The following is a 14,184-nucleotide window of genomic DNA, read 5'->3' as shown; positions in this document are numbered from 1 at the left end:
CTACTTTAAATTTGAGAAAAACTCTACTTCACTTGAGAAAGTAAGTCGAACATTTTGAACCCCTATGTTCCAACTAGTTCTCTCTCAACATTTTCAAACTCCATTACACTTGAGTTCATTACCAATTGCCCCTAGACAATTGAGGTGATTCAAATGCTTTTCAAATGGCAATTCTTGCACATCTTATGCACACCTCTGATCTACCACATTGTATTCTCCATCCTCCAACTCTTGATCAAGTAGATGATCTCTTGATACTTTCTATTGGACTCCCTTCAACTAAACCCTAGACTCAGAGAGTATTTCAAACCACTCCCAATTGACCTCTCATTGGTAGAGCAACTTATATTTCATCATACCCGTCTCAACCCTCTATTCTTTCCATCATCACCTTGACCCCATGAATTCATAATTTATGTCACCATATTCATCATTGTGAGTATATGGTTACTTCACTCACCATCTCTCATAGCCTTGATCTACCATTGTCTAAATCACCATCACCGCCATCATATCTTAGACACATCTTTTATCAGGACAGAATGCCACCACCATCTACACTTTAGCACCCTTGTTCATTGTTATCACTTCACCTAAAATTCTATATCTCTTTAGGCCACCATTTTTGTTAAATGTGAGACACTCAACCTTGGGTGTCATGCATGTGTGGCAATACTCTCTTGATGGTCACTTGTGCATGGCCACAATCTTGGCCGGCCATGCCATGCATGGCACACAAGCATCATGCTTCTCCATCTCTCTCTCTCCCTCACATAGTTATTCCACCTTGGGAAGCATCTCCTCCTTTGTCCCTTCCCAATGCCACTAATAATTTCAGCTTGGGTCAAATTTCCCTTCCCCAAGCCAGCCACCCACCTCCACCAATCAAAGAGGAGGCAGCCAACCCTCTCCCTCTATAAATAGAGCTTGGCCGGCCACCTCCTCATCTTTGGCTTCTCACTTTGACACTCCACTCCTTCCTCCACTCTCTCCTACCCTTCTCCTACCTCTTCACCACGAAATGCTGCTGCCCCTTGCTCCCATGGCCGGCCATGGCCATGAAAACCAGCCAAGATGCAGCTCCCCTCCTTCCTCAAGCTTCCCCTCACCATGAGAGCTTCCCTCTCACTCTCTTCTCTCCTAACTCTTGATGAATCCAGCTCTATTTCTCTTTTCTCCTCTCTCAAGATTGGATCTTGATGCAGGTGCATGTTGGTCCAAGCATGGAGAAGGATGAGCAATCCTCAGATCTGAAGGTTTTGACCAAAGTTCGTCCAAAATCTTGCAGTAATTTCTGTATCTTGCTGTTTCAGATTCTGGTACGAACTTGTAAAATCCGCCAAATCTTGTCTGCAAATCCAAATCGAGTGATTCAAAGTTCCACAGGTAGGTATTGAAAAGATCTACAACTTGGAGCTGGTCTCATCCTCAAATTCTTTACGGATTTTGCTTGATAAATAAAGTTCTGCAAACACGCAGAATCACTGTTTGTTAGATTTCTTCCGTTTTACAAAACCTTTTTGAGCAAACTCAACTTTGGGTGAAAGCCCTCTCCAGTACCTTCATTTTAGCGTTGGTTTCACTTCAAATGACCTAACGAAATCGAAATGGTTCACAGATCAAAATCTGGTCAGATCTGACTTTGTCGAATTAAACCAGGAGCTTGGAAACGAATTTTTGAATGAAACCAGTTGGGTAAGAACCACCGTTTCAATACCTTTCAGATGCAGCTGACCTCATATTTTTATGAGTTGTGTACGATTTGTGGTGAATTAAACTTGTTCTGTGTGTTCTGCAGACATGGCTGTTAGCTTTTAATTCATCAAAAATCCATTTTTGAACCTAATTGAGTGATTCCACTTCTGTAGGATTGCTGAATGTTTTCTTAATCATCTCAAACAAGTTTCAAACCTTTATCTGTTCTGCAACTCCATAGTTAAAGCAAATGGTGAAAACATACAGTAAATTTGTAAATCCATTTGTGAGAGTTTCAGAAATATTTTGAACCCAAATCCAATTGTGTATGCATCTCTGTTTAATTACCTTTCAAATGCAAGTGGCCTCATATTTTTAGGATTTTTCTACGATTTATGGCTTACAGATCTTGTTTTCTGGACAGTCAGATTCAAAGAAATTCCTAAAATTGTAGGTTTAATAATTTTGGGTGATTCCAATTGGGTTAGTCTTGTATTAGTACTGGATATCTAGGAAAAATATTATTAGTCTCTGTTCATTCATATTTGTTGCTGTTAGTAATGTATATGTGTGACATGCATTGTTGAAGCAAAACTTTTCGGTTTATTTAGAACCCTTGACCAACTCTTTTTATTAGAAATGGGCAACCTTTGTTTTATGATTGCAAAACAAAACCTCTGCAATTTAAAATTAGCTCTTTTGTTTTGCTTAAGTTTTCAAATGGTGGGGCATATCATTTGCTTCCTATTCTTGTGTAGTGTTGTGTAAGCTTTACAAAATAGAGAGAATGATTTCCCGCTTTTCCAAAAATGTTTCAAAATATAATGTGAATGTATTTGATGTCAAACTAATGCTCCTGTCCTCTTTATGATGTTATCTACCAGGGGATGTTTGGTTCATACCATGGTGATAACCGAGAGAGGCAATTGCTAAGTGGTGATACTCTCATACCCTTACTAGGTAAATAAAATGGGTTCTCTTTTAGTTGCTTTGTAGTATCTATAAGTCTTTAATATGTTAGCCGTATAAGAGTGGTTAGTCTTTGATCGATGCTTGTTGCTTGTTGTTTTGTTGGTGCAATAGTTTTGATTGTGTTCCTTTTATATTTTCCGACGATAGATACGAACAATTCCGGAGAAGAAGAAGAAGTGGTTCGGACAAGGATTTTATTTATATTGACGGGATTCTTATATTGATGAAGTTGAAGAAGTCCAGGGACAAATAAGCCAAGGCAAGCCATCTTTTGATCTCTGTTTGGTGTCTAGTTGGATGTCATTTGTTGATGTCCAAAGCACCTTGAATTCTATGTGTGTTATTCTCTCTATTTATGTCATCTATGTGTGTTTCCAAGTGGGGTACTCCCTAGTGGTGATACTCCACCTTTGTCTTGTGATTATGGGATACATGGCATCATGGCCGTGCTACTCCCATTGGTTATCATGTATGCCCAACTTGAGCATGCATAATCTCAAGAAAATAACTTACATCACACCCACCCCCTTTGTAGTATAGAGGTGTCTATGTCATGATCTTGGTGTATTCTCCAATTGAGAGGAGTATGCCGTGTACCCTATTGGAGAGTATGTTGGATAGTAATACTCCACTATCTAAGTTGTATAGTTACCACCACAAATCTGAGAGTATATTCCTCCTTGTGTTGTCATAATACATGCTTACCATAAGCAAGTATGATTCACTCCACTACACCTTTATACCCCTCTATGGCGTGATGACTCTCATCTCGGCCGTAGTGCAATAGTAGTTCAGCTCATGAAACTTTAGGTTGGGAACCCCTCAAGGTTTTACCTTGTTGTAAAAGTTTTGATAAAACCTTGGGCATGATGTTTTCCCCAAGTGAGAATTTATGAAAGGAAAGGATTTGGTAAAAATGATGAGGATATGAAAAAGGTTGGGTTTTATGAAAACTTTGGCGCCTAAGTACTCACCCATGACAATTAACTAGCGCAACCACAATATCCAAAGTGGGCACGGGCTTAGTCCGTAGTTTGTTGAAGTTGACATGAGATACCTTCACCACTCTCTAGGAGGGTCACGATGACCTCTGACACCGGGTTGCGCTCTGAAGGAGGCAATACACTGCATTAACTTGCAGCCGGACGATTGCGAGGGTCTTGTCATGGCGCCGGAGATACGCTCAAAAGGAGGTATGCTGCCGGGGTGCCGGGAAGGGGTAAGCCCGCAGGGAAGGACTCATGACAAGGGAGACAGACGAAAGGCTATGACTGATTATCCGAGACTCGCATACTTTAGTATGACGAACCGGGGATGATCTCGGCGGATTTATCGGTTCTTGTGGGGAAAGTGCGCACACTCTGCAGAGTTAAATCTATTCGAATAGCCGCGTCCGCGGTCATGGACGGTTGGAATGGCTGTTGCTTAGCCTGATGAGTTTTGGTTTACAAAATGGTTTGGCAAATGAAAGGAAAGAACTTGTTTTGAAGTACCGGAAGGGTACGGGAAAGGTTGTGTCGACCATATGGAGATGGTCGGGAAGGACAAATAAATTGGGTTGCTCCCTTCCTAGTGTTTCATGTAGAGGAACTTTTCTTTAACAAAGATATAGAGATGTCATAGGACTTCCCTAGCAATCCCTTCAAATGAGATGGTGGTATGCTAACTCTTCTTTAACAAAGATATAGAGATGTCATAGAACCACCATAGTGTCCGCATCACTTGAGATGCCGGTATGCTATATCAACAAGAGAAACTATTTCTCTTTCACATGCTTTATCCACGAGAGAAACTATTCTTCCTCTCTTGTCTTCTTTAGTTAGAATTGTTATCACCTTCTTGATGGTTTGCGAGTACAATTCAAATGTACTCACGGCTTTGTCCCTGGCTATTTACTTGGCCAGACTTCGAGGAACACGATGGATGAAGAAGGAGTTGACGACGTCTATGCGAGCTAGGAACGTCTTCCCAGTCAGTTGCCTGTAGGGTTATGGCAGATGACTTGGGTACTGCGCTGCTGAAGTGATGTTGCTACTCTGATGTTTAGTTAGGCCCTTCGAGGCTATTATGTAAGTATTGGTCATGTGACCATGTTGTAATTTTCTTATTCCGCTTTGTAATGGATGGTGTAATTTGATATCAGTTCGGCTATGTGTTCACGGCGCACTGATCATGGGATCGTGAACTGTATACATAACAGGGATTTTGGACAGCTAGTCCGGGGTCCCCACAGAGCTGGTATCAGAGCTATCCTGACTGTAGGAGACCTTAGTTAGCATGGACGTTAGTTAGGAAAGAAGTATTTGGGAAAAACTATTTACGAAACAAATTTTTTCTTTAGTCGGAAGCATAGCTTCTACTCCTCTTATTTCTTCAAAGCTTCTAAATTCTTATCTCTCCGCTTTATTAAAATGTGTGAAAATTCTTACTCTATTGTCTCCTCCACTTCAAACCTACATATTGGGCGATGTCCCCAACTCAGACCCGGAGACTCGATGTCGAAGATGGATCAACTTTTTATGAAGTCTCACGTATCTCCAACAACAACTATTGAAGATTGGAGGCCGACTTAGTGTGCACACATAGGGATGATAACGTCATGTCTTTGGTTTTCACCAAAGTATGTCAAAGATCTGACCTTGTTCCTCCATGGGCTTGCACTTTTTGCAGTCATCAGGGATCAAGTCCTCAGTTTCTTGACTAGTCATTTTTTGGCCAGCCACGAGAAGATCTCGACTTCGGGAGCACCTCGACAGCTACCTCTCTCAAGACCTCATGTTTCTGGGATATCGAGACTAGAAGATCTACACAGTTTTTGCCTCCACCTCAACATCGACGAGACAACACCAGGCCTGCTTCGCCACCAACTGCTCCAAGAATTCTTATGGGAGACACTGTCAACAAGATGAGGACGCCAACATATGTGACCAGCCCCCAAATCTATAGGATGGATAGGACAAACTCAATCGCTTCGATTGATCAAGCTACCCCCACGTATTAGGTATCTCTGGATACTTAGAGTGCCTTGTTTGTTGTGCTGATTGCTTGTAGTCCCCTCGTGTGCTGCCTTGAGTGTATTTTATTTGTTTGTTGTGTGTATGATTGTCTTGCTCTTTCGATCTGAAAAACATTCTTAGTGTGATAACCCAGCGTAGGAAGCCTCCCTAAGATGTTTTCACCCTCACCTACCTCGCCGATGTATTGCTAATTGCTAGTTAGTTGGATAGGTTAACGGAAGACTCTAACTCTAAACCCGTTAACAGTTGTTTTTCGACCGTCAGAAAAACTAACCCCAAACCCCTATCTACACTGGCTACCTTCAAGATCAGCTGAAGCATCTCTACTACGCCAAGAAAGCAGAAGCCCCTACCTTCAAGAGTGACTGCACCTCTGCGAGAAGACATACTAACTTAGTCTAACCTTGGAGTAATCGCGCTAACCTCGAGGATAACTTCTTGAAAACCACTCTCTAACACACCGTCTAACAAGCTGAGAGAACAATAGCGTCAAAGCCAAGCTACATCGCATGGTTCATCGCGTCATCATCAAGTGAAGACTCTTGAAGATACCTCAAGACTCAAGATTAGGTGTAGTTTACCCGCTCACTTCTTAGCTGGTATAAGTCAACAACGACCCTCAAGCTGAAGATTGCCTCCGACGACCTTTGTTGCTGCTTCATATGGATACCCACGAGGAGTTTCATCAACTTACTAACTTACTGCGCGTCATATGGTTTAGTTAACACCGTGAGTGCCCCTTGAAGTTGTGGTCTGCACGTCGCCCCTGAAGATTCTTCAACTGAGTACGGAAGATCGATGACTCCTTCAGAAGCCCCCGACGGGACCGCAAGGCAGAAGCTCTAAGATTTTCCGAAAGCCCGATGAAAAATTTTAAGGGTGGAAGACTTTGTCTTCCACTAGAATTTAAAGCTAACTCTAAAAAGTTGTCAACCCTGCTAAAGCACCGTTGGGGTGCACTAACTTCTCCGAAATCATGGACTCTACTAGGATCGCTAAGAAGCTACAGATCTAACACCGGCATGGAGTAGTCAACCTCTTCATGAAGCTCGCCATCGGCAGAAATCCATCATGTATCCCAGAAGATGAAGCAACGACCTTCTCAACAATGGCACATCTACAGAAGAATGGAGTCTAACTTCAGCTAAACTTTGAAACCTCTCTAGTTCTATGCTTAGTAATCTCGGGACGAGATTATTTTAAGGGTGGAAGATCTGTAACACCCCAACTTTTTGCAAGCTTGTTTAATTATCCATAGTGCAAAAATTAGGGGGAACAAAAACTTTTTCTATAGACTAATTAATATGAATTGCCTTGATCTGTTTGTTATGATGAATTGCCTTGATCTGTTGGTAGATGAATTGTCTTGATTTGCTTGTTGAGTTTTGTTTTGAGCTACCCTTCATAACAACACCTCTAGTGGTTAAACAAGCAACTCACTAAATAAAACACATGTGTGGCTTAGGAAGAAGTGGTTTTCGTGGTTACTACATCAAACCTCCCTCCTGATGGCAACATGAGTGTGCCTACTTATAAGATTCCAACTTTGGCAGTTGATCTCTTAGCACCCACAACTGTTTTTGGTAACCTCAGTGCATGGATCTCTTCTATACAACACCCTCTGCAACTTCCACATCTTACATGTCACATCCTCCACTTGCAACTCTTATAATCACTTGATCTGGTATCCTATCCAATGTTTCAGCACCAGATCACTTCTTCCTCTTTTACCTCTTGTGTTTATTTAATCCAAGTTTAATATCCACAAAACCAAGAGTAGGTATGATGGGTACATTTTGTAGCCACCATCTACCCTTGAGAACACTCCTTCCTAAATTAGTTCTCCTCCTCAAAAACCCTATTGTTTTCCTTCTATAGTTTTGATCACAAAACTACTTCCAGTTTTATTAAGTATTTTTCAGAAATTTTCTTCAAACAAAACAAAGAACTAAAATGGGTTTTGTTTTTCATCCCATTTCTACCAAGTACTGATTTCTAAAACATTACTCTCTATTTTGTTTTGTTTTTAACAAAAGGCTTGTTTATGGTACCTATACCATTTCTTGTCTACTTTAAATTTGAGAAAAACTCTACTTCACTTGAGAAAGTAAGTCGAACATTTTGAACCCCTATGTTCCAACTAGTTCTCTCTCAACATTTTCAAACTCCATTACACTTGAGTTCATTACCAATTGCCCCTAGACAATTGAGGTGATTCAAATGCTTTTCAAATGGCAATTCTTGCACATCTTATGCACACCTCTGATCTACCACATTGTATTCTCCATCCTCCAACTCTTGATCAAGTAGATGATCTCTTGATACTTTCTATTGGACTCCCTTCAACTAAACCCTAGACTCAGAGAGTATTTCAAACCACTCCCAATTGACCTCTCATTGGTAGAGCAACTTATATTTCATCATACCCGTCTCAACCCTCTATTCTTTCCATCATCACCTTGACCCCATGAATTCATAATTTATGTCACCATATTCATCATTGTGAGTATATGGTTACTTCACTCACCATCTCTCATAGCCTTGATCTACCATTGTCTAAATCACCATCACCGCCATCATATCTTAGACACATCTTTTATCGGACGTAATGCCACCACCATCTACACTTTAGCACCCTTGTTCATTGTTATCACTTCACCTAAAATTCTATATCTCTTTAGGCCACCATTTTTGTTAAATGTGAGACACTCAACCTTGGGTGTCATGCATGTGTGGCAATACTCTCTTGATGGTCACTTGTGCATGGCCACAATCTTGGCCGGCCATGCCATGCATGGCACACAAGCATCATGCTTCTCCATCTCTCTCTCTCCCTCACATAGTTATTCCACCTTGGGAAGCATCTCCTCCTTTGTCCCTTCCCAATGCCACTAATAATTTCAGCTTGGGTCAAATTTCCCTTCCCCAAGCCAGCCACCCACCTCCACCAATCAAAGAGGAGGCAGCCAACCCTCTCCCTCTATAAATAGAGCTTGGCCGGCCACCTCCTCATCTTTGGCTTCTCACTTTGACACTCCACTCCTTCCTCCACTCTCTCCTACCCTTCTCCTACCTCTTCACCACGAAATGCTGCTGCCCCTTGCTCCCATGGCCGGCCATGGCCATGAAAACCAGCCAAGATGCAGCTCCCCTCCTTCCTCAAGCTTCCCCTCACCATGAGAGCTTCCCTCTCACTCTCTTCTCTCCTAACTCTTGATGAATCCAGCTCTATTTCTCTTTTCTCCTCTCTCAAGATTGGATCTTGATGCAGGTGCATGTTGGTCCAAGCATGGAGAAGGATGAGCAATCCTCAGATCTGAAGGTTTTGACCAAAGTTCGTCCAAAATCTTGCAGTAATTTCTGTATCTTGCTGTTTCAGATTCTGGTACGAACTTGTAAAATCCGCCAAATCTTGTCTGCAAATCCAAATCGAGTGATTCAAAGTTATACAGGTAGGTATTGAAAAGATCTACAACTTGGCGCTGGTCTCATCCTCAAATTCGTTACGGATTTTTCTTGATAAATAAAGTTCTGCAAACATGCAGAATCACTGTTTGTTAGATTTCTTCCGTTTTACAAAACCTTTTTGAGAAAACTCAACTTTGGGTGAAAGCCCTCTCCAGTACCTTCATTTTAGCGTTGGTTTCACTTCAAATGACCTAAAGAAATCGAAATGGTTCACAGATCAAGATCTGGTCAGATCTGACTTTGTCGAATTAAACCAGGAGCTTGGAAACGAATTTTTGAATGAAACCAGTTGGGTAAGAACCACCGTTTCAATACCTTTCAGATGCAGCTGACCTCATATTTTTATGAGTTGTGTACGATTTGTGGTGAATTAAACTTGTTCTGTGTGTTCTGCAGACATGGCTGTTAGCTTTTAATTCATCAAAAATCCATTTTTGAACCTAATTGAGTGATTCCACTTCTGTAGGATTGCTGAATGTTTTCTTAATCATCTCAAACAAGTTTCAAACCTTTATCTGTTCTGCAACTCCATAGTTAAAGCAAATGGTGAAAACATGCAGTAAATTTGTAAATCCATTTGTGAGAGTTTCAGAAATATTTTGAACCCAAATCCAATTGTGTATGCATCTCTGTTTAATTACCTTTCAAATGCAAGTGGCCTCATATTTTTAGGATTTTTCTACGATTTATGGCTTACAGATCTTGTTTTCTGGACAGTCAGATTCAAAGAAATTCCTAAAATTGTAGGTTTAATATTTTTGGGTGATTCCAATTGGGTTAGTCTTGTATTAGTACTGACTATCTAGGAAAAATATTATTAGTCTCTGTTCATTCATATTTGTTGCTGTTAGTAATGTATATGTGTGACATGCATTGTTGAAGCAAAACTTTTCGGTTTATTTAGAACCCTTGACCAACTCTTTTTATTAGAAATGGGCAACCTTTGTTTTATGATTGCAAAACAAAACCTCTGCAATTTAAAATTAGCTCTTTTGTTTTGCTTAAGTTTTCAAATGGTGGGGCATATCATTTGCTTCCTATTCTTGTGTAGTGTTGTGTAAGCTTTACAAAATAGAGAGAATGATTTCCCGCTTTTCCAAAAATGTTTCAAAATATAATGTGAATGTATTTGATGTCAAACTAATGCTCCTGTCCTCTTTATGATGTTATCTACCAGGGGATGTTTGGTTCATACCATGGTGATAACCGAGAGAGGCAATTGCTAAGTGGTGATACTCTCATACCCTTACTAGGTAAATAAAATGGGTTCTCTTTTAGTTGCTTTGTAGTATCTATAAGTCTTTAATATGTTAGCCGTATAAGAGTGGTTAGTCTTTGATCGATGCTTGTTGCTTGTTGTTTTGTTGGTGCAATAGTTTTGATTGTGTTCCTTTTATATTTTCCGACGATAGATGCGAACAATTCCGGAGAAGAAGAAGAAGTGGTTCGGACAAGGATTTTATTTATATTGACGGGATTCTTATATTGATGAAGTTGAAGAAGTCCAGGGACAAATAAGCCAAGGCAAGCCATCTTTTGATCTCTGTTTGGTGTCTAGTTGGATGTCATTTGTTGATGTCCAAAGCACCTTGAATTCTATGTGTGTTATTCTCTCTATTTATGTCATCTATGTGTGTTTCCAAGTGGGGTACTCCCTAGTGGTGATACTCCACCTTTGTCTTGTGATTATGGGATACATGGCATCATGGCCGTGCTACTCCCATTGGTTATCATGTATGCCCAACTTGAGCATGCATAATCTCAAGAAAATAACTTACATCACACCCACCCCCTTTGTAGTATAGAGGTGTCTATGTCATGATCTTGGTGTATTCTCCAATTGAGAGGAGTATGCCGTGTACCCTATTGGAGAGTATGTTGGATAGTAATACTCCACTATCTAAGTTGTATGTTACCACCACAAATCTGAGAGTATATTCCTCCTTGTGTTGTCATAATACATGCTTACCATAAGCAAGTATGATTCACTCCACTACACCTTTATACCCCTCTATGGCGTGATGACTCTCATCTCGGCCGTAGTGCAATAGTAGTTCAGCTCATGAAACTTTAGGTTGGGAACCCCTCAAGGTTTTACCTTGTTGTAAAAGTTTTTGATAAAACCTTGGGCATGATGTTTTCCCCAAGTGAGAATTTATGAAAGGAAAGGATTTGGTAAAAATGATGAGGATATGAAAAAGGTTGGGTTTTATGAAAACTTTGGCGCCTAAGTACTCACCCATGACAATTAACTAGCGCAACCACAATATCCAAAGTGGGCACGGGCTTAGTCCGTAGTTTGTTGAAGTTGACATGAGATACCTTCACCACTCTCTAGGAGGGTCACGATGACCTCTGACACCGGGTTGCGCTCTGAAGGAGGCAATACACTGCATTAACTTGCAGCCGGACGATTACTGAGGGTCTTCTGTCATGGCGCCGGAGATACGCTCAAAAGGAGGTATGCTGCCGGGGTGCCGGGAAGGGGTAAGCCCGCAGGGAAGGACTCATGACAAGGGAGACAGGCGAAAGGCTATGACTGATTATCCGAGACTCGCATACTTTAGTATGACGAACCGGGGATGATCTCGGCGGATTTATCGGTTCTTGTGGGGAAAGTGCGCACACTCTGCAGAGTTAAATCTATTCGAATAGCCGCGTCTGCGGTCATGGACGGTTGGAATGGCTGTTGCTTAGCCTGATGAGTTTTGGTTTACAAAATGGTTTGGCAAATGAAAGGAAAGAACTTGTTTTGAAGTACCGGAAGGGTACGGGAAAGGTTGTGTCGACCATATGGAGATGGTCGGGAAGGACAAATAAATTGGGTTGCTCCCTTCCTAGTGTTTCATGTAGAGGAACTTTTCTTTAACAAAGATATAGAGATGTCATAGGACTTCCCTAGCAATCCCTTCAAATGAGATGGTGGTATGCTAACTCTTCTTTAACAAAGATATAGAGATGTCATAGAACCACCATAGTGTCCGCATCACTTGAGATGCCGGTATGCTATATCAACAAGAGAAACTATTTCTCTTTCACATGCTTTATCCACGAGAGAAACTATTCTTCCTCTCTTGTCTTCTTTAGTTAGAATTGTTATCACCTTCTTGATGGTTTGCGAGTACAATTCAAATGTACTCACGGCTTTGTCCCTGGCTATTTACTTGGCCAGACTTGGAGGAACATGATGGATGAAGAAGGAGTTGACGACGTCTATGCGAGCTAGGAACGTCTTCCCAGTCAGTTGCCTGTAGGGTTATGGCAGATGACTTGGGTACTGCGCTGCTGAAGTGATGTTGCTACTCTGATGTTTAGTTAGGCCCTTCGAGGCTATTATGTAAGTATTGGTCATGTGACCATGTTGTAATTTTCTTATTCCGCTTTGTAATGGATGGTGTAATTTGATATCAGTTCGGCTATGTGTTCACGGCGCACTGATCATGGGATCGTGAACTGTATACATAACAGGGATTTTGGACAGCTAGTCCGGGGTCCCCACAGAAAGTCTGTCAGAAGTAAATGACAAGATCGAAAGATAAACACCACATACTTCCTCATGAGCTATAAAACATTGATACAAATAAGAGATAATAGCTTTTGAATTGTTTAAAGGTAGCACATGAAGTATTTGCTTGGAATGGCAGAGAAATACCATGTAGTAGGTAGGTATGGTGGACACAAATGGCATAGTTTTTGGCTCAAGGATTTGGATGCACGAGAAGAATTCCTCTCAATACAAGGCTAGGCTAGCAAGGTTGTTTGAAGCAAACTCAAGTATAAAACGGTGCAGCAAGACTCACATATGAACATATTGTAAGCATTATAAGACTTTACATCGTCTTCCTTGTTGTTCAAACACCTTAACCAGAAAATATCTAGACTCTAGAGAGACCAATCATGCAAACCAAATTTTAACAAGCTCTATGTAGTTCTTCATTAATGGGTGCAAAGTACATGATGCAAGAACTTAAACATGATCTATATGAGCACAACAATTGTCAAGTATCAAATTATTCAAGACATTATACCAATTACCACATGAAGCATTCTCTGTTTCCAACCAAATAACAATGAACGAAGCAGTTTTAACCTTCGCCATGAACATTAAAAGTAAAGCGAAGAACACTAGTGTTCATATGGACAAGCGGAGCGTGTCTCTCTCCCACAAAAGCATGAATTTATTCAAACAAAACAAAAACAAACAGACGTTCCAAGTAAAGCACATAAGATGTGACCGAATAAAAATATAGTTTCACTAGAGGTGACCTGATAAGTTGTCGATGAAGAAGGGGATGCCTTGGGCATCCCCAAGCTTAGACGCTTGAGTCTTCTTGAAATATGCAGGGATGAACCACGGGGGCATCCCCAAGCTTAGACTTTTCACTCTTCTTGATCATAGTATACCATCCTCCTCTCTTGACCCTTGAAAACTTCCTCCACACCAAACTCAAAACAAACTCATTAGAGGGTTAGTGCATAATCAAAAATTCACATGTTCAGAGGTAACACAATCATTCTTAATACTTCTGGACATTTCCCAAAGCTACTGGAAGTCAATGGAACAAAGAAATCCATCCAACACAGCAAAAGAGGCAATGCGAAATAAAAGGCAGAATCTGTCAAAACAGAACAGTCCGTAAAGACGAATTTTTTAGAGGCACTGGACTTGCTCAGATGAAAATGCTCAAATTGAATGAAAGTTGCGTACATATCTGAGGATCACGCACGTAAATTGGCAGATTTTTCTGAGTTACTACAGAGAACCCTGCTCAAATTCGTGACAGCAAGAAATCTGTTTCTGTGCAGTAATCCAAATCTAGTATTGACTTTACTATCAAAGACTTTACTTCGCACAACAATGCAATAAAATAAAGATAAGGAGAGGTTGCTAAAGTAGTAACAACTTCCAAGACTCAAATATAAAACAAAAGTACTGTAGTAAAATAAACACATGGGTTATCTCCCAAGAAGTGCTTTCTTTATAGCCATTAAGATGGGCTCAGCAGTTTTAATGATGCACTCCCAAGAAATA

The 14,184-nt window shown here is 40.8% G+C and overlaps 2 long non-coding RNA genes across 2 annotated transcripts; both read left to right on the top strand.

Moving 5' to 3' along the window:
• The first annotated feature begins 1,354 nt into the window (after window positions 1–1,354).
• LOC139830874 (uncharacterized) lies at window positions 1,355–2,655 on the top strand. The gene is made up of 3 exons (XR_011744381.1): window positions 1,355–1,386; window positions 1,619–1,695; window positions 2,580–2,655. It is a non-coding gene; the product is annotated as an uncharacterized lncRNA (long non-coding RNA).
• Window positions 2,656–9,356: 6,701 nt separating this feature from the next.
• Window positions 9,357–12,609, top strand: LOC127293432 (uncharacterized). The gene is made up of 4 exons (XR_007845825.2): window positions 9,357–9,445; window positions 10,330–10,405; window positions 10,565–10,676; window positions 12,325–12,609. It is a non-coding gene; the product is annotated as an uncharacterized lncRNA (long non-coding RNA).
• Window positions 12,610–14,184: the final 1,575 nt, after the last annotated feature.

Source organism: Lolium perenne, chromosome 4, assembly GCF_019359855.2.
Source record: "Lolium perenne isolate Kyuss_39 chromosome 4, Kyuss_2.0, whole genome shotgun sequence".
NCBI classification, from domain to species: Eukaryota; Viridiplantae; Streptophyta; class Magnoliopsida; order Poales; family Poaceae; genus Lolium; species Lolium perenne.
Note: the sequence above shows the minus strand (reverse complement) of the source record. Positions and strands in the feature narration are given on the sequence as shown.